Source organism: Oncorhynchus clarkii, chromosome 19, assembly GCF_045791955.1.
Source record: "Oncorhynchus clarkii lewisi isolate Uvic-CL-2024 chromosome 19, UVic_Ocla_1.0, whole genome shotgun sequence".
NCBI lineage: Eukaryota > Metazoa > Chordata > Actinopteri > Salmoniformes > Salmonidae > Oncorhynchus > Oncorhynchus clarkii.
In genome coordinates, this window is record NC_092165.1 from 21,871,822 (window position 1) to 21,895,125 (window position 23,304).

General features: G+C 41.8%; 1 pseudogene; it reads right to left on the reverse strand.

Annotated features, from left to right (window-relative positions):
* LOC139374436 (uncharacterized) overlaps window positions 1-23,304 on the reverse strand; it is a 62,256-nt pseudogene that overhangs the window by 16,809 nt on the left and 22,143 nt on the right.

Sequence of the window (23,304 nt, forward strand, 5' to 3'; positions counted from 1 at the left end):
AGAATCAACAACAAGTGGGACACAATCATGAAGTGGAACGACATTTATTGGATATTTCAAACTTTTTTAACAAATCAAAAACTGAAAAATTGGGCGTGCAAAATTATTCAGCCCCTTTACTTTCAGTGCAGCAAACTCTCTCCAGAAGTTCAGTGAGGATCTCTGAATGATCCAATGTTGACCTAAATGACTAATGATGATAAATACAATCCACCTGTGTGTAATCAAGTCTCCGTATAAATGCACCTGCACTGTGATAGTCTCAGAGGTCCGTTAAAAGCGCAGAGAGCATCATGAAGAACAAGGAACACACCAGGCAGGTCCGAGATACTGTTGTGAAGAAGTTTAAAGCCGGATTTGGATACAAAAAGATTTCCCAAGCTTTAAACATCCCAAGGAGCACTGTGCAAGCGATAATATTGAAATGGAAGGAGTATCAGACCACTACAAATCTACCAAGACCTGGCCGTCCCTCTAAACTTTCAGCTCATACAAGGAGAAGACTGATCAGAGATGCAGCCAAGAGGCCCATGATCACTCTGGATGAACTGCAGAGATCTACAGCTGAGGTGGGAGACTCTGTCCATAGGACAACAATCAGTCGTATATTGCACAAATCTGGCCTTTATGGAAGAGTGGCAAGAAGAAAGCCATTTCTTAAAGATATCCATAAAAAGTGTTGTTTAAAGTTTGCCACAAGCCACCTAGGAGACACACCAAACATGTGGAAGAAGGTGCTCTGGTCAGATGAAACCAAAATTGAACTTTTTGGCAACAATGCAAAACATTATGTTTGGCGTAAAAGCAACACAGCTGAACACACCATCCCCACTGTCAAACATGGTGGTGGCAGCATCATGGTTTGGGCCTGCTTTTCTTCAGCAGGGACAGGGAAGATGGTTACAATTGATGGGAAGATGGATGGAGCCAAATACAGGACCATTCTGGAAGAAAACCTGATGGAGTCTGCAAAAGACCTGAGACTGGGACGGAGATTTGTCTTCCAACAAGACAATGATCCAAAACATAAAGCAAAATCTACAATGGAATGGTTCAAAAATAAACATATCCAGGTGTTAGAATGGCCTAGTCAAAGTCCAGACCTGAATCCAATCGAGAATCTGTGGAAAGAACTGAAAACTGCTGTTCACAAATGCTCTCCATTCAACCTCACTGAGCTCGAGCTGTTTTGCAAGGAGGAATGGGAAAAAATGTCAGTCTCTCGATGTGCAAAACTGATAGAGACATACCCCAAGCGACTTACAGCTGTAATCGCAGCAAAAGGTGGCACTACAAAGTATTAACTTAAGGGGGCTGAATAATTTTGCACGCCCAATTTTTCAGTTTTTGATTTGTTAAAAAAGTTTGAAATATCCAATAAATGTCGTTCCACTTCATGATTGTGTCCCACTTGTTGTTGATTCTTCACAAAAAAATACAGTTTTATATCTTTATGTTTGAAGCCTGAAATGTGGCAAAAGGTCGCAAAGTTCAAGGGGGCCGAATACTTTCGCAAGGCACTGTATACAGTAAGTCTTATAAATGGTTTATGGTGTGCAGAGTCGGTGGCCTAGTGGTAAATATCCTGGCTTACATATACAGTATGTAGCCTATACCACTCTCCCCACCAGAGATAGAGGTTCAACCCCAGCTCCAACCCTTCAGTCTGTATCCCCCTCTGTCATTTCAAATCTGGAAAATATGTGGAATTCAACTCTCCTTTTAAAATGGGGTTATAAAGGCTTTGTTAATCCTTAAAAGTTGTGCTTTGTTTAAAGTGTGGTGATTATTATTATCATGATCACAGGGAAGGTAGAAGGGAAGAATGTTGATCCGAAATGGGGAAGCTGGGAGGTTCCCTGAGAGTTGCACCAAAGCCGAGTGGCCTCCCCCTCCAATTTCACGAGTGGGGATATGGTGGTAGGGAGACAGGAGTGGAGGTCCTCTGGTTCTCCCACGTGAAGGACAAAGCTCTCTCTGCTGGGTGAGTGTGAGCAGCAAGTTCCTCTAGGAAACTCCCATGGCCCCCTGTTCTCATACCCACCCAACAGCCATCAGTCACACACACACACACACACACACACACACACACACACACACACACACACACACACACACACACACACACACACACACACACACACACACACACACACACACACACACACACACTGCTGTAACCTTAAACAAGCTCCCAACTGAGCTCACATTAGACAGATGTGGGTAGCACAGTGTTGTGTGTGTGTGTGTGTGTCCTCTACCCCCGCTCTTATCTTCCCACCCATGTCCCCTTACCCTACCTTGGCACGCACGCCGTCTGCAAGTATGTTAGACACACAGTGGAGCTTTCTGGAGCATTGCCGGAGATTCTCATCCCCTTTCTTCAGGGGGCTGCGCATGGCGTTGGGGAAGCACGAGGACTTGGGAGAGTAGCCAAAGTGGCGCGCAAGCTGCAAGAAATCAAAGGTAATCAAAGTGACCCAAAGATGTCGGATCTCCCCCCGGCTCAATTCGGGGTGGATGTCAAATCTGCAGGACGAAAATATGAAAATTTAGTAGGGAGAGAAATAACAACAGAGTGAGAAAGGGATGGAGAAAGAAGAGAGGGACAATTCCCACTACATATAGATGAATAACTACTATCTCACAGGGTTTAAGGGCCCCCTTTTTGCTTTACCCCCCCCACTCCCCACTTCACCAATAACAATACCAAAACTTGGCAGCCAACCCAGCACATGAGCAAAAGTTTCCCATCAGAGAGCAAACAGCTATCTTAGGCCTTGTTGGCGTCGACCGGAGGCCAAAGAATGGGAAGCACTGTGAAAGAGCAGACATGAATGGGTCTGTAAGAAATGTACAAACAATAACAACAACAAAAAACATGTCTACGCCGTTATACTGCCTGACTCTCAGCTCCATGAGAATATGTAAAGAGTAAAGAAGCCCTTTGAAGAAAAACAGATTTGACCCAGATCATTTAACTATTCATTATTATATTTTTATATAGCCCATGTAGATGGATATATGTGAGATATAACATGTTTTCAAATGACAAAGCCTAATATATATATATAAAAAAGCTGAGTTGAGTGGAAAATATTACAGAGAGCGGGAGTATCTCAGAAGAGAAAACTTTAACTGGCTAGATGTGGTATATTAGCTGCGGACCTGCTGGATTTGGACTAAGTTGTTGTACTAAGACTCTGGAAGGGTAGAGTGCCAAGGGATGAAGGCTTTACCTTTTTGCAGTTGGCACAACCCTCAATATGCTCACCCGCACTGAGAACCCCAATGCCACGAGATTATGCAAATCCATGGAGATGTTCTATTCAACATTACCTCTATTTAGTGCAGCCACTGGGATATTCCAGCCAAAAAAATGAATAGACAGAAGGAGGGAAACGATATAAAGGAGAAAACAAGTGGGAAAGGGTCAAAAGAAGACTCAGATAAATGAATAATACATTTTTTGGAAATGATCCCCGAACTTTGAAAAAGTGTCCCCAGTCTCGTAGTCTTTGTCACTCTTCTTTGGTAGTGGGATTCTGAGAGACATGGAGCCCAATGCAGAGCAGAGCATGACATGGGAACACCAAAACAAGCGTGCGATACGCCTTAGAAAATGGTCTGCCTGTGCTCTCAAGACAAACAAAATCACAGTAAATGCTTTGTTATTCATGGGCAAAAAAGAGCAGGCTTGTTAACTCCCACAATTAAGGCATCATTTGCCAGGAGATAGTGTTTTTTCTGATGGCCATTGTTTTTGTGGACAAGAGGTCTCCAAAGCAACCCTCAGATCAGTGCCTATGACTGTGTGAGTATCGCGAGGGTGGCTTTGGTTATCATGTGGTGCCACAACAAGGGGCACTTGTGTCACGAGGAGAGACAGGTTTATGTGACATCTGAGAAGTACTAAAAATGAATCAGTTGATTTGACACGGTGGTAAGACAAAGAGGCAGTATGCATTCCATAACTCTGTGACACTATCGACAAATACTCCCCGGGACTGGGAGGAATATAATGCATTTTGAGTCATTTCCCAAGACATTGCCTGAAGAATAATATAATTCAGAAGTGAAAACGTTCAGATTAAAAACATTTTTGTTATAGACTTTAATATCATTATGTCTAAACACCAACCATTTATTCATATTTTGACTTATTTCCTTCCATCAAAAGAGCTTAGGTAAAAAATTATGAATGAAAACTAATTTTGAATTACAACGACTACTCAGTTCTGTGGAAATATAGATGAAAATCATGTCTGTAAAATGGCAAATTACTACTTTAGATAACAAAGCACAATATTTTCAGTTGCATCAAAGTTGAGGGTCTAAATTAGTTGTGCAATTAAACACATTGTGTGGTTGACTCAGCTATTGTAGTTACAAAGTCAAACTTCAATACCTACAGTATTCACACACATAATTTTTTAAAATTCATCTTATAGCGAACAAACTGCCTTGGTTAGTATAGTATTCCATGTCAGCTCAACATGTTTTAGTCCAGCAAACTTAGACATTTAAACAGTTACATTTTTCTTTGTTTTACAGTGAAGCAAAACAATATAAGCAAATTAAAAGAAACATTTCACATTTTAGGAATGATCTTTGTGTTCAAGTGTGTGGCACAGCGGTCTAAGGCAGTGCAAGAGGCGTTCTTACAGTCCCTGGTAAGATTCCAGGCTGTATCACATCCGGCCATGATTTAGAGTCCCATGGGGGGGAAGTACAATTGGCCCAGCGACGTCTAGGTTTGGCTGGGGTAGGCCCTCATTGTAAATAAGAATTTGTTCTTAACTGACTTGCCTAGTTAAATAAAGGTTAAATAAATATAAATAAATAAACATAGTTGTGATTCATGGGTCTTTACCTTCATATTTAGGGCGTCATCCCTTTACCAGTTAATTGAAATTGTGTGAATATATGTTCATGTATATTCACATACAGTATATACTGTACGGTGGTGATATAATGATCATATTATCGACTGGTTAGTGACCACTGCTCTAAACTAAACTATACAGGTAACTGCAAAAATAATGTCAACACTTGTGTAAATGAGGAATACAAAGTACATAAATACAGTTGAAGTCGGAAGTTTGCATACACCTTAGCCAATTACATTTAAACTCAGTTTTTCACAATTCCTGACATTTAATCATAGTAAAAATTCCCTGTTTTAGGTCAGTTAGGATCACCACTTTATTTTAAGAATGTGAAATGTCAGAATAATAGTGGAGAGAATTATTTATTTCAGCTTTAATTTATTTCATCACATTCCCAGTGGGTATTTGGTAGCATTGCCTTTAAATAGTTTAACTTGGGTTAAACGTTTTGGCCAGCCTTCCACAAGCTTCCACAATAAGTTCTCCTGACAGAGTTGGTGTAACTGAGCGGCCTTTCAGGTTATGTCGATATAGGACTCGTTTTACTGTGGATATAGATACTTTTGTACCTGTTTCCTCCAGCCTCTTCACAAGGTCCTTTGCTGTTGGTCTGGGATTGATTTGCACTTTTTGCACCAAAGTACGTTCATCTCTAGGAGACAGAACGCGCCCCCTTCCTGAGTGGTATGACGGTGTTTATACTTGCGTACTATTGTTTGTACAGATGAACGTGGTACCTTAAGGCATTTGGAAAATTGCTCCCAAGGATGAACCAGACTTGTGGAGGTCTACAATTGTATTTCTGAGGTCTTGGCTGATTTCTTTTAAATTTTCCCATGATGTCAAGCAAAGAGGCACTGCGTTTGAAGGTTGGCCTTGAAATACATCCATAAGTACACCTCCAATTGACTCAAATTATGTCAATTAACCAATCAGAAGCTTCAAAAGCCATGACATCATTTTCTGGAATTTTCCAAGCTGTTTAAAGGCACAGTCAACTTAGTGTATGTAAACTTCTGACCCACTGGAATTGTGATGCAGTGAATTATAAGTGAAATAATCTGTCTGTAAACAATTGTTGGAAAAATAATTGTGTCATGCACAAAGTAGATGTCCTGACCGACTTTCCAAAACTATAGTTTGTTAACAAGAAATTTGTGGAGTGGTTGAAAAATTAGTTTTAACGATTCCAATCGACTTCAACTGTATATACAGTGGGGAGAACAAGTATTTGATACACTGCCGATTTTGTAGGTTTTCCTACCAACAAAGCATGTAGAGGTCTGTATATTTTTATCATAGGTACACTTCAACTGTGAGAGACGGAATCTAAAACAAAAATCCAGAAAATCACATTGTATGATTTTTAAGTAATTCATTTGCATTTTATTGCATGACATAAGTATTTGATACATCAGAAAAGCAGAATTTAATATTTGGTACAGAAACCTTTGTTTGCAGTGACAGAGATCACAGTGCAAAATCGTCAGTGTATCAAATACTTGTTCTCCCCACTGTATATATATATATATATATATATATATATATATATATATACAGTGGGGCAAAAAAATATTTAGTCAGCCACCAATTGTGCAAGTTCTCCCACTTAAAAAGATGAGAGAGGCCTGTAATTTTCATCATAGGTACACTTCAACTATGACAGACAAAATGAGAAAAAAAATCCAGAAAATCACATTGTAGGATTTTTAATGAATTTATTTGCAAATAATGGTGGAAAATAAGTATTTGGTCAATAACAAAAGTTTATCTCAATACTTTGTTATATACCCTTTGTTGGCAATGACAGAGGTTAAACGTTTTCTGTAAGTCTTCACAAGGTTTTCATACACTGTTGCTGGTATTTTGGCCCATTCCTCCATGCAGATCTCCTCTAGAGCAGTGATGTTTTGGGGCTGTTGCTGGGCAACACGGACTTTCAACTCCCTCCAAAGATTTTCTATGGGGTTGAGATCTGGAGACTGGCTAGGCCACTCCAGGACCTTGAAATGCTTCTTACGAAGCCACTCCTTTGTTGCCCGGGTGGTGTGTTTGGGATCATTGTCATGCTGAAAGACCCAGCCACGTTTCATCTTCAATACCCTTGCTGATGGAAGGAGGATTTCACTCAAAATCTCACGATACATGGCCCCATTCATTCTTTCCTTTACACGGATCAGTCGTCCTGGTCCCTTTGCAGAAAAACAGCCCCAAAGCATGATGTTTCCACCCCCATGCTTCACAGTAGGTATGGTGTTCTTTGGATGCAACTCCAAACACGACGAGTTGAGTTTTTACCAAAAAGTTATATTTTGGTTTCATCTGACCGTTTGACATTCTCCCAATCTTCTTCTGGATCATCCAAATGCTCTCTAGCAAACTTCAGATGGGCCTGGACATTTATTGGCTTAAGCAGGGGGACATGTCTGGCACTGCAGGATTTGAGTCCCTGGCGGCGTAGTGTGTTACTGATGGTAGGCTTTGTTACTTTGGTCCCAGCTCTCTGCAGGTCATTCACTAGGTCCCACCGTGTGGTTCTGGGATTTTTGCTCACTGTTCTTGTGATCATTTTGACCCCACGGGGTGAGATCTTGGTTGGAGCCCCAGATCGAGGGAGATTATCAGTGGTCTTGTATGTCTTCCATTTCCTAATAATTGCTCCCACAGTTGATTTCTTCAAACCAAGCTGCTTACCTATTGCAGATTCAGTCTTCCCAGCCTGGTGCAGGTCTACAATTTTGTTTCTGGTGTCCTTTGACAGCTCTTTGGTCTTGGCCATAGTGGAGTTTGGAGTGTGAATGTTTGAGGTTGTGGACAGGTGTCTTTTATACTGATAACAAGTTCAAACAGGTACCATTAATACAGGTAACGAGTGGAGGACAGAGGAAGAATAAGTTACAGGTCTGTGAGAGCCAGAAATATTGCTTGTTTGTAGGTGACCAAATACTTATTTTCCACCATAATTTGCAAATAAATTCATAAAAAATCCTACAATGTGATATTCTGGATTTTTTTCTCATTTTGTCTGTCATAGTTGAAGTGTACCTATGATGAAAATTACAGGCCTCTCTCATCTTTTTAAGTGGGAGAACTTGCACAATTGGTGGCTGACTAAATATTTTTTTGCCCCACTGTATATATATATATATATGTGTATTTTAATTTTAATTTTATTTAACCTTTACTTAACTAGGCAAGTCAGTTAACTTCTTAAGGTATAGGGGGCAGCATTTTCACTTTTGGATAAATAGCGTGCCCAATTTCAACTTCCTGCTACTCATGCCAAGAATATAAGATATGCATATCATTAGTAGATTTGGATAGAAACACTCTGAAGCTTCTAAAACTGTTTGAATCATGCCTGTGAGTATAACAGAACTTATGTACCCCGAGGACTAACCGTTCAGATAGTTTTTTTTAGGTCTCTGTCTGTTCAGTGAGTTCTCATTGGGAAACAATATTTCTTAGGCACTTGTTTTCAGTTCCTACCGCTTCCACTGGATGTCACAAGTCTTTGGAATTTGGTTGATGGTTATTCCTTTGTGCAATGAAGAAGTACGGCCATCTAGGAACCGAGTAACACTGTTGAGAGTTGTGCAAGACTTGAAAAGTAGAGTTGGTTTGTTGTCTTCTTGTATTGAACAGAGAGAGCATTTTTATTTCTCTATTTGGTTAGGTCAGGGGGTCATTTGGTTGGGAATTCTAGTTTTCCATTTCTTTGTTGGCCGAGTAGGGTTCCCAATCAGAGGCAGCTGTCTATCGTTGTCTCTGATTGGGAATCGTACTTAGGCAGCCTGTTTTCTTGTCTTTGTATAGTTGCTGTTTAGCGCTACAGAGCTTTACGTTTAATAATATTTTGTTGTTTTTTGTTGTTCATTTAATAATGTACGATGAACACTTTCCACGCTGCGCTTTGGTCTCACTCATTCAACAACAGACATAACAATGGTAGCAACACAACATGACAACAACATGATAGCAACACAATATGGCAGGAGCACCACATGGTAGCAGCACAAAACAGGGTACAAACATTATTGGCCACAGACAACAGCACAAAGGGCAAGAAGGTAGAGACAACAATACATCAACTGTCAGTTAGTGTCCATGATTGAGCCTTTGAATGAAGAGATTGGGATAAAACTGTCAAATCAGAGTGTTTGTTGCAGCTCGTTCCAGTCGCTAGGTGCAGCGAACTGAGAAGACAAGCAACCCAGGATGTGTGTGCTTTAGGAACCTTTAACAGAATGTGACTGGCAGAATGGGTGTTGTATGTGGAGGATGAGGACTGCAGTAGATATCTCAGATAGGGGGAGTGAGGCCTAAGACGGTTTTATAAATAAGCATCAACCAGTGGGTCTTGCGAAGGGTATACAGAGATGACCAGTTAACAGAAGTGTATAGAGTGCAGCGATGTTTCCTATAAAGAGCATTGATGGCAAATCTGATGGTCAAATGGTAAAGAACATCTAGCCACTCGAGATCAACCTTACCTGCCAATCTATAAATTACGTCTGTAATCTAGCATGGGTAGGATGTCCATCTGACTCAGTGTTACTTTGGCAGCTGGGGTGTAAGAGGAATGATTACGATAGAGGAAAACAAGTCTTGATGTAACTTTAGCCTGCAGCTTTGATATGTCCTGAGAGAAGGACAGTGTACCATCTAGCCATACTCCCAAGTACTTGTATGAGGTGACTACCTCAAGCTCTAAACCCTCAGAGGTAGTAATCACACCTGTGGGGAGAGGGGAATTCTTCTTACCAAATCACAACCTTTGTTTTGGAGGTGTTCAGAACAATGTTAAGGGCAGAGAAATCTTGTTGGACACTAAGAAAGCTTTGTTGTAGAGTGTTTAACAAAAAATCCTGGGAGGGGCCAGCTGAGTACAAGACTGTATCTTCTGCATATAAATAGTTGAGAGAGCTTCCTACTGCCTGAGCTATGTTGTTAACGTAAATTGATAAGTGCGGGGGGCCTAGGATCAATCCTTGGGGTACACCCTCGGTGACAGGCAGTGGCTGAGACAGCAGATGATTTTATACACTGCACTGAGAGGTAGTTAGCAAACCAGGCCAAAGACCCCTCAGAGACACCAATACTCCTTAGCTGGCCCAATAGAATGGAATGGTCTACCATATCAAAAGCTTTGGCCAAGTCAATAAAAATAGCAGCACAACATGGCTTAGAATCAAGGGCAATAGTGACATCATTGAGGGCCTTTAAGGTTGCAGTGACACATCCATATCCTGAGCGGAAACCAGACTGCATACCAGAGAGAATACTATAGACGTTTCTAATCAATCCTCAGGTACCCTAATATGTAAATAAACTATACAATTTAAGACGGAATGTAGTATGTTCAGTGCAAGTGCGTGCCTTCATTCACACGCGCCACAAGACCAGAGTCCTAACGAGGGTTGGAGTAATAACATGTTCAACTACCTAAGAGATTGGCTTGAATCTAGGTTGGACCTTCGAGAAAAATTTCGAGAAAAAGAACAACTACAGAATAATTTTTCACTTCTCTCATTGAGTTTAAGACAAGGGTTTAACAAATATAAAAACGTTATTTTCAAGAATCTAATATCTTCTTAACTTTTTCATAAAGGAGAAACATAAGAAATAGTGCAAGAACATTTCCAATAACCTTTTTTGAGGAATAGCAACTTTGCTTAACTTTCATCTTAAGTCTATAGTTAAGGAAAAAATGGCAGTTAAGAAGAAATTTCTTCCTAAGAAGGTTTTGTGAATCTGGGCCCAGATCTCAATGCAATTGAATCATTATGGGAAATTCTGGAGCGTTGCCTGAGACAGCATTTTGCACCACCATCAACAAAACCCCAAATTAGGGGTTTTCTTGTGGAAGAATGGTGTTGCGTCCCTCCAATAGAGTTCCAGAATCTATGCCAAGATGTGTTGAATCTGTTCCGGCAGCTCGTGGTGGCCCAACACCCTATTAAGATGCTTCATATTGGTGTTTCCTTTATTTTGGTAGTTACCTGTATATTGTTTTGTCACATAAACTGAAATTAGGCGAAAATGATAGAACTTTAGGAACCAGATAACTGTGGTGCTATTTCTACACATAGTATTGCACCTTTAACTGTTGAATATGCTAAACATAATAATATATGAGGAAAAGTCAATATACCTGTGCCACACTCTGAACCCGTCCAAGAATCCTGCTCTCCTCACTCACGAGTTGCACATTCAGCCCCTCCTGCTCTCCGTTGGTAAGCCCCAAATTTCCAGCAGGACTTGCCTCGAAAGACTGGGAACTCCTCTCCTGGAATTCAATTAACAGAGAGATTATTTCAGTCTCAATTGCTCTGTTTTGTGCTCTGGGAGATTTTGCTCACTTGAAAAGGTCGCTTGAAGAATGTCTTAAAGGACAGGAGAATGTAGCAGTGCAGTGAGTCTCTTAATAAAAGCAGGGGTTGCTTTAAGCCTGCATATTTTCCACACATGCTTCAGTTGCCCAACGACACACATACGCAAAGCGACAACACGAATCAGGGACGAAAACATGAAACGCTTTGAGGCAGCCTGAAAGGATGTGTGATGTGGTGAAACCGTTTGAGGGCACCTGACAAACTTGACATGCCAGTCAACCCTGTAAGGGAGCCAAAAGAAAGGGCAGACAAAAAACACTGGTCCTAATTTGCTCCTTGTCCGCTTGGCAGGACTCAAGAGGGGCCGGGCTGGTGTGTCCTCCCAGCCACCCCTGCCGCCCTGCCTTTTGTCTGGAGAAATGGCAGAGCCTCTGCCTTTGGCTCCTTTGGCTGAGGGCCGGGACCAGTTTCAGGGCCAGTGTCAGGGAAGACTGTAGGTTTTAAAGGTCACGCACCAGAGGTCACAATCAGGAGACCAATCGGGACAAAACGAATCAGGCGTAAAAAACAAAACTGAAATTTGACAGGCTAGTTGGGTTGAGGACTTCATCACCAGTAACTGAATGATTGGATCAATAACCTGTGTGTGTGTGTGTGTGTGTGTGTGTGTGTGTGTGTGTGTGTGTGTGTGTGTGTGTGTGTGTGTGTGTGTGTGTGTGTGTGTGTGTGTGTGTGTGCGTGTGAATGTGTTGTGCATGTGTGTGTGTATGTGTATGTGTGTGTGTGTGTGTGTGTATGTTTATTGTGTAAAGTGTGGTGATGGGAACATTCTTTACACCAAAGGGTTAGGGTTAGGGTTAGGGTAGGTTTAAAATATATATATATATTTCACCTTTAGTTAAAACCTCTTGAGTGTAGGGGCCAGTATTTTGATGTTTGGATGAAAAACGTACCCAAATTAAACTGCCTATTTCTCAGGCCCAGAATCTAGAATATGCATAAAATTCAGATTAGGATAGGAAACACTCTAAAGTTTCCAAAACTGTCAAAATATTGTCTGTGAGTATAACAGAACTGATATTGCAGGTGAAAATCTGAGGACCAGGAAGTGGCCTCTATTTTGAAAGCTCATTGTTCCATAGCCTGCCTTGACTCCATTTAAAAGTGATATCAACCAGATTCCTTTTCCTATGGCTACCCCATGGTGTGAACAGTCTTTAGACATAGTTTCAGGCTTTTAATTTGAAAAATGAGCGAGAAAGATCACATCGCGTCATTGTATGGCTGGGTAACAGCAGCATTTTGTATGCGCAACAGCTTGGAGCAGCCATTTACTTTCTCTCTCCTATTGAAGAAGCTACATTCCCGGATGATATATTATTGATTATATATTGTAAAAACAACCTGAGAATTGATTATAACGTTTTAAATGTTTCTATGAACATTACGGATACTATTTGGAATTTTCTTCTGTGATGTCGTGACCGCTCGAGCCTGTGGATTTCTGAACATAACGCGCCAACCAGATGGAGGTATTTTGGATATAAAAATAATCTTTATGGAACAAAAGGAACATTTATTGTGTAACTGGGAGTCTCGTGAGTGCAAACATCCGAAGATCATCAAAGATAAGAAATTAAATGTATTGCTTTTCTTACTTTCGTGACCAAGCTACTTGGCTGCTAGCTGTTTGTAATATTTTGTCTACTGAGAGAAATATCCTTACATAAATGCTTAGTATGCTTTTGCTGAAAGCTTTATTGAAATCTGACACACCAGGTGGATTAACAACAAACTAAGCTGTGTTTTGCTATATTGCTCTTGTGATTTCATGAAAATTAAATATTTTTTGCAATTTAATTTGAATTTGGCACTCTGCGATTCAGCGGTGGTTGAGAAAATGAGCCCACTAACGGGATGGGTGCATCAAGAAGTTAACCAGGTAGGCTAGTTGAGAACAAGTTCTCATTTACAACTGCGACCTGGCCAAGATAAAGCAAAGCAGTGTGACAGACAACAACACAGAGTTACATCTGGAGTAAACAATAAACAAGCCAATAACACAATAAACAAATCAATGACACAGTAAAAAAAAGAAAGTATATACAGTGTGTGCAAAAGGCATGAGGAGGTAGGCAATAAATGGGCCATAGGAGCGAATAATTACAATTTAGCGGATTAACACTGGAGTGATAAATGAGCAGATGAGGATGTGAAAGTAGAGATACTGGTGTGCAAAAGAGCAGAAAAGCAAATAAAATAAAAACAGTATGGGGATGAAGTAGGTAGATTGGGTGGGCTATTTACAGATGGACTGTGTACAGCTGCAATGATCGGTTAGCTGCTCAGATAGCTGATGTTTAAAGTTGGTGAGGGAAATAAAATTCTCCAGCTTCAGCGATTTTTGCAATTCGTTCCAGTCACTGGCAGCAGAGAACTGGAAGGAAAGGCGGCCAAATGAGGTGTTGGCTTTGGGGATGATCAGTTAGATATACCTGCTGGAGCGCGTGCTACGGGTGGGTGTTGTTATTGTGACCAGTGAACTGATATAAGGCGGAGCATTACCTAGCATAGACTTATAGATGACGAATATGTAGCGAGGGCCAGCCAACTAGAGCATACAGGTCGCAGTGGTGGGTGGTATAAGGTGATTTGGTAACAAAACGGATGGTACTGTGATAGACTGCATCCAGTTTGCTGAGTAGAGTATTGGAAGCTATTTTGTAGATGACATCGCCGAAGTCGAGGATCGGTAGGATAGTCAGTTTTACTAGGGTAAGTTTGGCGGCGTGAGTGAAAGAGGCTTTGTTGCGAAATAGAAAGCCGATTCTAGATTTGATTTTGGATTGGAGATGTTTAATATGAGTTTGGAAGGAGAGTTTACAGTCTAACCAGACACCTAGGTATTTATAGTTGTCCACATATTCTAGGTCGGAACCGTCCAAGGTGGTGATGCTAGTCGGGCGGGCGGGTGCAGGCATCGAACAGTTGAAAAGCATGCATTTGGTTTTACTGACATTTAAGAGCAGTTGAAGACCACGGAAGGAGTGTTGTATGGCATTGAAGCTTGTTTGGAGGTTAGTTAGCACAGTGCCCAAGGAAGGGCCAGAAGTATACCGAATCGTGTCGTCTGCGTAGAGGTGGATCAAGGAATCGCCCTCAGCAAGAGCGATCTCATTGATATATACAGAGAAAAGAGTCGTCCCGAGAATTTAACCCTGTGGTACCCCCATAGAGACTGCCAGAGGTCCGGACAACAGGCCCTCCGATTTGACACACGGAACTCTGTCTGAAAAGTAGTTGCTGAACCAGGCGAGGCAGTCACTAGAAAAACCAAGGATATTGAGTCTGCCGATAAGAATAACACCGTATTAACAGAGTCAAAAGCGTTGGCCAGGTCGATGAAGATGGCTGCACAGTACTGTCTTTTATCGATGGCGGTTATGATGACGTTTAGTACCTTGAGCGTGGCTGAGGTGCACCCGGAAACCGGATTGCACAGCGGAGAAGGTACGGTGGGATTCGAAATGGTCAGTGATCTGTTTATTAACTTGGCTTTCGAAGACTTTAGATAGGCAGGGCAGGATGAAAATAGGTCTGTTATAGTTTGGGTCTCGGGTGTCACCCCCTTTGAAGAGGGGGATGAGCGCGGCAGCTTTCCAATCTCTAGGGATCTCGGACGATACGAAAGAGAGGTTGAACAGGCTGGAAATAGGGGTTGCAACATTGGCGGCGGATAGTTTTAGAAAGAGAGGGTCCAGATTGTCTAGAACAGCTGATTTGTACGGGTCCAGGTTTTGCAGCTCTTTCAGAACATCTGCTATCTGGATTTGGGTGAAGGAGAAGCTGGGGAGGCTTGGGCAAATACTCCAGGAGGAGTATCTATTATCATGGATTTATCGGTGGTGACCGTGTTACCTAGCCTCAGTGCAGTGGGCAGCTGGGAGGAGGTGCTCTTGTGACACTCCAACTAAACTACAGGTCTGAAGCAGAGGCTGGAAATCTACAAAAGCCAATCCACTATTTCATTCTACCAGATCAGGGTTGAAATTAATTTGTTTTCTTTCAAATAATTTAGATACGCTTGATTTTGGGGTTATATCCTGTCTGTTTGGCCCTGTCCCGGGGTATCATCGGATGGGGCCATAGTGTCTCCTGACAGCCTCCAGTATTTATGCTGCAGTAGTTTATGTGTCGGGGGGGCTAGGGTCAGTCTGTTATATCTGGAGTACTTCTCCTGTCTTATCCAGTTTCCTGTGTGAATTTAAGTTTGCTCTCTCTAATTCTCTCTTTCTCTCTTTCTTTCTTTCTCTCTCAGAGGACCTGAGCCCTAGGACCATGCCTCAGGACTACCTGGCATGATGACTCCTTGCTGTCCCCAGTCCACCTGGCCGTGCTGCTGCTCCAGTTTCAAAAGTTCTGCCTGCGGCTATGGAACCCTGACCTTTTCACCGGACATGCTACCTGTCCCAGACCTGCTGTTTTTAACTCGCTAGAGACAGCAGGAGCGGTAGAGATACTCTTAATTATCGGTTATGAAAAGCATTTACTCCTGAGGTGCTGACTTGTTGCCCCCTCGACAACTACTGTGATTATTATTATTTGACCATGCTGGTCATTTATGAACATTTGAACATCTTGGCCATGTGCACGAAAACAGGAAAAACACAAAAACAGGATCTAAGCAGGAACAAACAGCTAAAAACTCAAACTGACTGAGCAGAGGTTACGATCTGGCAGCATGGAAGTGGCAGGGCTGAGTATTTGTAGAGGTCTTGATTATGGAACAGGTTGCAGCTGGTGGGAATTTGCTCTGCCTCCAGCACACCAGTCTCCACCCACACAATCACACACCCACAAGAGAGAGGAAGAAGGAGAGAGCACAGGGGAAGTAGTGGCAGGTTAGGGAGACACTGGATGAGAAGTAGAGGGCGTGGCAGGAGCAGATGTAACAATAACATGTTAAAAAAACAAGCAAACGTACAACAAATATGTATATACAATACTGTATGGCAATTCACTTCAATGTACACAGGAAATCTTATATAACCATATAAAGCTGAAAGAAGGTCAAAGAAACACTCACGCATTTAAGTAAATCCATTACATGGCCTTCTATTGGAGCAAAACCGGGTCCAACAATCTTCGAAGTAAAAAATATAATATTTTCACTTTTTGAAAAATGGAAGATAGAAGATGTAGGAAGCTGCTTTTTACTGCTAGTAAAAAGGCTGCATTACGAGTGCTACTAGGAATCTTGGCTCCATATACTGTATGTACAGTGTTTATACAGTGCATTCAAACCCACTGACTTTTTCCACAAATGGATAATTGTAAAAAATCCTCACCAATCCACACACAGTGCCCCACAATTACAAAGTGAAAAATAGTTTTAAAAATACATTTTAGGAAATGTATTCAAAATACAAAAAATATTAGAGACTCGAAATTGAGCTCAGGTGTATCCTGTTTCCATTGGTCATCCTTGAAATGTTTCTACAACTTGATTGGGGTCCACCTGTGGTACATTCAATTGATTGGACATGATTTGGAAAGGCACAAACCTGTCTATATAATGTCCCACAGTTGACAGTGCATGCCAGAGCAAAAACCAAGCCATGAGGGAGAAGGAATTGTCCGTAGAGCTCTGAAACAGGATTATGTTGAGGCACAGATCTGGGATAGGGTACCAACAATTTCTCATTCTTAAATGGAAGAAGTTTGGAACCACCAAGACTCTTCCTAGATCTGGCCACCCGACCAAACTGAGCAATCTGGGGAGAAGGGCCTTGGCCATGGAGGTGACCAAGAACACTGTGGTCACTCTGACAGAGCTTCAGAGTTTTTCTGTGGAGATGGGAGAACCTTCCAGAAGGACAACCATTTCTGCAGCACTCCACCAAACAGGCCTTTATGATGGAGTGGCCAGACAGAAGCCACTCCTCAGTAAAAAGCACATGACAACCCACTTGGAGTTTGCTAAAAGGCACCTAAAGGACTCTCAGACCATGAGAAACAAGATGCTCTGGTCTGATGAAACCAAGATTGAACTCTTTGGCTTGAATGCCAAGTGTCACGTCTGGAGGAAACTTGGTTCCATCCCTAAGGTAAAGCATGGGGGTGGTAGCATCATGCTGTGGGGATGTTTTTCAGTGGCAGGGACTGGGAGACTAGTCAGGATCGAGGGAAATATGAACAGAGCAAAGTACAGAGAGATCCTTGATGAAAACCTGCTCCAGAGTGATCAAGACCTCAGACTGGGGTGAAGGTTCACCTTCCAACAGGACAACGACCCTAAGCACACAGCCAAGACAATGCAGGGGTGGCTTAGGGACAAGTCTCTGAATGTCCTAAAGTAGCCCAGCAAGAGCCCGAACTTGAACCCAATCGAACATCTCTGGAGAGACCTGAAAGTAGCTTTGCAGCGACTCTCCCCATCCAACCTGACAGAGATTGAAAGAATCTGCAGAGAAGAATTGGAGAAACTCCCCAAATACATATGTGCCAAGCTTGTAGCGTCATACCCAAGAAGACTCGAGAATGTAATCGCTGTCAAAGGCACTTCAACAGAGTACTGAGTAAAGGGTCTGAAATGTTACGTAAATTTAATATTTATGTTTTTTTATTTTGAAAAAATGTGCATTATGGGGTATTGTGTGTCGATTGATAAGGGAAAAAATCAATTTAATAAATTTTAGAATAAGGCTGTAACATAAATGTTGAAAAGTGAATACTTTCCGAATGCACTGTATATATAGATACATATACAGTATGTATACAAACCTGAAAGAAATGACATGAAAACAGGTCAAAACTGAGATTCTGACATTTTTGCTGCTCCCTATGCACTGTGGTAAATAACATAGAATTGAAAAACAGAGTGAGAGAGAGATATAGAGAATTCTCCATCATTTGCCGAGACATGACACCCAGAGATGACTTGATGAATAGTCCTCTTATTCCCTTTCTCTATCTCATCCCAGGGTAAAAGAGGAGAGATGGAGGGATAAAAAGAGCTTAACTAGATGCACATTTTACATTGAAAACTGTATTGTTCGACTCCTAATCTGGCCCACCATCTGAGAGGAGGGCTGTGCATGTCGGAAAAGGGAGGCCTGAATGGGAGGACGAGAGCCAGGAGCGCTGGGATAGGGGACTGGGGGGTGAAGGGGAGTAACTGGGGGGAGGGTGACTAGGCTTTGGATTTACTGAGGGGATCAGGGTGGGTGGAAGTTCAGAATGGATGTTTCTTTTTCTCCAAAAAGGGAGGAACTTTGCATTTGACTGTTGTTTGTATCTGTCTTTCAGGGGGCCTGATCACCGCCAGGCTATCAGGGATGTACTGGGAGATGCCCCATAACCTGTGTATGTGTGTGTGTGTGTGTGTGTGTGTGTGTGTGTGTGTGTGTGTGTGTGTGTGTGAGTGAGTGAGTGAGTGAGTGAGTGAGTGAGTGAGTGAGTGAGTGAGTGAGAGAGAGAGAGAGAGAGAGTGATGGGATCTACCCTTCTCCTTCCCTACAGCTGCAGACTTAGAGGATTAGGCGTCATCCACAAGGCAACATTACAACAAGTAGCCTTTGAACAAAAGTCATGGATACTATTAATGAGATGGTAATCCTTAATGGAGCTACCTCCCAGTAGTGATTATACTGACATGGGAAGAATGTCCGAAGGTCCTGGACGCAACTCCCTCAACAACACTGTGGCCATTGTTATTGTTACCATAGGCCCTGGTCCGAGGCCTAAAACCAAGTTGTACTGCTATTGCCCCAACCATCAATACATGTGTGCATGCACAAACACAGACATGCGTATATGCACATGCACACGGTCGCTCGCTCCTACACACACAGTCACACACACACCTCTGCCCGCTTGCTCTCAACAACACCCTTCCCTCCACCCCTATCACCCTATGAATAAAAAATGAAAACCCCAAAAATGGACAGAGAGAAAATGGGATGGGGGAGGAAGGGGGGGGGGGGACAAAGTGTCCTGGCGTGGATTTCTCTCCCTGTGGTTCCCACGCACGGATCTGAGCTGGAGCCGAACATTTTCCCGTTCCCTCTCTCTCCCCTCCTATCCTCCTTACCAGGATGACCACACAAACACTGGATGATTTAATCAGAGTCTGTTAAAGCAACGTCTTTTTTTCCGACTGCATCTTTCTTCCGGGGGACACCAGGAGTGAGAGAGTGGCCTGTGTTTGCCTGAGTAAATGCCTCCCCCCGTTCAACGGGCCTATTTCACAGCAGGCGTGTTTAACCACCAAAACTTTTGGGTCCTTTAAATCCCAATTACTTCTTCACACACTCTTACGGCCTCACATTAACCCGATCACTGTTGAAACTGATCTAAGTGGAGGACAATTCTAAAGTTTGAACTTTTCAGTAATTACAACAGATAGCAACATTTTGACAAAAAGTGTTACGCAAAGTTTTACCTTGCAGGACAAATTCATGCTTAATCATGCTTTCAAAATGTCTTGATGGCGACATCCTAAACACTCTGGCAGGTGCACTAGTTCAGTGTCACTTTTACTATATGTGCACGTCATGGTTCACCAGCATCCCCACATCTAAAGAAAAAACTACAGACCAGCCAAAACAAGCTTGTGAGATTGTATTTAAAGGTAGACTTAGCGATATGACATATACAGTGCCTTTGCGAAAGTATTCGGCCCCCTTGAACTTTGCGACCTTTTGCCACATTTCAGGCTTCAAACATAAAGATATAAAACTGTATTTTTTTGTGAAGAATCAACAACAAGTGGGACACAATCATGAAGTGGAACGACATTTATTGGATATTTCAAACTTTTTTAACAAATCAAAAACTGAAAAATTGGGCGTGCAAAATTATTCAGCCCCTTTACTTTCAGTGCAGCAAACTCTCTCCAGAAGTTCAGTGAGGATCTCTGAATGATCCAATGTTGACCTAAATGACTAATGATGATAAATACAATCCACCTGTGTGTAATCAAGTCTCCGTATAAATGCACCTGCACTGTGATAGTCTCAGAGGTCCGTTAAAAGCGCAGAGAGCATCATGAAGAACAAGGAACACACCAGGCAGGTCCGAGATACTGTTGTGAAGAAGTTTAAAGCCGGATTTGGATACAAAAAGATTTCCCAAGCTTTAAACATCCCAAGGAGCACTGTGCAAGCGATAATATTGAAATGGAAGGAGTATCAGACGACTGCAAATCTACCAAGACCTGGCCGTCCCTCTAAACTTTCAGCTCATACAAGGAGAAGACTGATCAGAGATGCAGCCAAGAGGCCCATGATCACTCTGGATGAACTGCAGAGATCTACAGCTGAGGTGGGAGACTCTGTCCATAGGACAACAATCAGTCGTATATTGCACAAATCTGGCCTTTATGGAAGAGTGGCAAGAAGAAAGCCATTTCTTAAAGATATCCATAAAAAGTGTTGTTTAAAGTTTGCCACAAGCCACCTGGGAGACACACCAAACATGTGGAAGAAGGTGCTCTGGTCAGATGAAACCAAAATTGAACTTTTTGGCAACAATGCAAGACGTTATGTTTGGCGTAAAAGCAACACAGCTCATCACCCTGAACACACCATCCCCACTGTCAAACATGGTGGTGGCAGCATCATGGTTTGGGCCTGCTTTTCTTCAGCAGGGACAGGGAAGATGGTTAAAATTGATGGGAAGATGGATGGAGCCAAATACAGGACCATTCTGGAAGAAAACCTGATGGAGTCTGCAAAAGACCTGAGACTGGGACGGAGATTTGTCTTCCAACAAGACAATGATCCAAAACATAAAGCAAAATCTACAATGGAATGGTTCAAAAATAAACATATCCAGGTGTTAGAATGGCCAAGTCAAAGTCCAGACCTGAATCCAATCGAGAATCTGTGGAAAGAACTGAAAACTGCTGTTCACAAATGCTCTCCATCCAACCTCACTGAGCTCGAGCTGTTTTGCAAGGAGGAATGGGAAAAAATGTCAGTCTCTCGATGTGCAAAACTGATAGAGACATACCCCAAGCGACTTACAGCTGTAATTGCAGCAAAAGGTGGCGCTACAAAGTATTAACTTAAGGGGGCTGAATAATTTTGCACGCCCAATTTTTCAGTTTTTGATTTGTTAAAAAAGTTTGAAATATCCAATAAATGTCGTTCCACTTCATGATTGTGTCCCACTTGTTGACTCTTCACAAAAAAATACAGTTTTATATCTTTATGTTTGAAGCCTGAAATGTGGCAAAAGGTCGCAAAGTTCAAGGGGGCCGAATACTTTCGCAAGGCACTGTATATAAAGTTAGAAAGTAAACAGCATAGTCGGTACATTTCTGCAAAACTATGAGCGTTGAAGTGCGAGGCTCAACTCTTCTACTATTTTGGTCCTGTGGCTACCACGCTGTTCGCATTGTGAACTTAACCTGTGCACATGCCAGTTTTTTTTTTTTTTTAACCTTTATTTAACCAGGCAAGTCAGTTAAGAACAAATTCTTATTTTCAATGACGGCCTAGGAACAGTGGGTTAACTGCCTGTTCAAGGGCAGAACGACAGATTTGTACCTTGTCAGCTCGGGGATTTGAACTTGCAACCTTCCGGTTACTAGTCCAATGCTCTAACCACTAGGCTACCCTAGTTACTGTGTAAGAGTGAAGTGTTGCGTCTTGCTCAACTCAATATCACCGGTGCTGCTTGTGGCAACATCATGTTGCTCCCTTTAAACTCCCCCTATGTACTAATCTGGAGGTTGAGCAATTTAATCTGCTAGGCTGGATATCTGTAGAGAAAAGATTTGTATTAATTCAACTTGGTCTGGTCCACCTAATTATTACAGACTCAGCTCCCAGGTAGCCTACCTATCCATTGATTTTACTTTTATTAGAGATGTTCACCAGTACAATACCAGAACTAGAGACTCTGATATTGACTGTTTCAAATGTAAGACTATCTGGTAAGAACACCTTTCTATATAGCGTTGCTGTTGAGTGGAACAAACTACTACAACAACCTCTTAAGGATCGGACCCTTTAAAAAAATATATATTTTTAAATTTCGCCTAAAATGACATACCTAAATATAACTGCCTGTAGCTCAGGACCTGAAGCAAGGATATGCAAATTATTGATACCATTTGAAAGGAAACACTTAGAATTGTGTGGAAATTTGAAATTATTGTAGGAGAATATAACACATTAGATCTGGTAAAAGATAATACAAACAAACAAACAAACATGCGTTTTTATTTTTTTTGGTTCCATCATCTTTGAAATGCAAAAGAAAGACCATAATATAATATTGCAGTTTTAGGCACCATTTAGATTTTGGCCACCAGATGGCAGCAGTGTGTGCAAAGTTTCAGATTGATGCAGTGAAGCATTGAAATACTGGACAATGTTTTGTATCAAGTCTGCCCAAATATGCCGAAATGGTCAATTGATACATGATCAAGTACATAACCACAGAGAACATACAAAAATGATATGGTAATATAACATTTTACACACTCCCAGGAATGTCATACATGCTGAATCATTAGCAACCAGGAGGTTGCTGGATTGAATCTCTGAGTTGACAAGGTAAAAATCTGTTGTTCTGCCCTTGAGCAAGGCAGTTAATCCACTGTTCCCTGGGTGATGAAGATGTGGATGTCAAATAAGGCAGCCCCCCGCACCTCTCAGATTCAGAGACACATTTCAGTTGAATACATTTAGTTGGACAACTGACTAGGTCTTTGCCTTATACACTAACTTTCACACATCTAGATAGCCGGGTGTGGAGCCAGAGACAGCAGGGGTTCAAACTGTAGAACCCAGTTCTTACATTTGAAAATAAACATTTATTTTATCAAGCAAAACTATGCTACATTTTATCTCTGGGACACTCAAAATGACAAGTCAGAGCAAGATTACTGAAAATAAGTATATTATTTACCTTCAGATGTGAATGTATCAAACCAGTTGCCTTGATAAACATTTTTTGTTGTTGTAAACTCTCCTCAAACAATAGCATGGGAATTTATCCCTGTAATAGCTACTGTAAATTGGACAGTGCAGTTAGATTAACCATAATTTAAACTTTCTGCCCATACA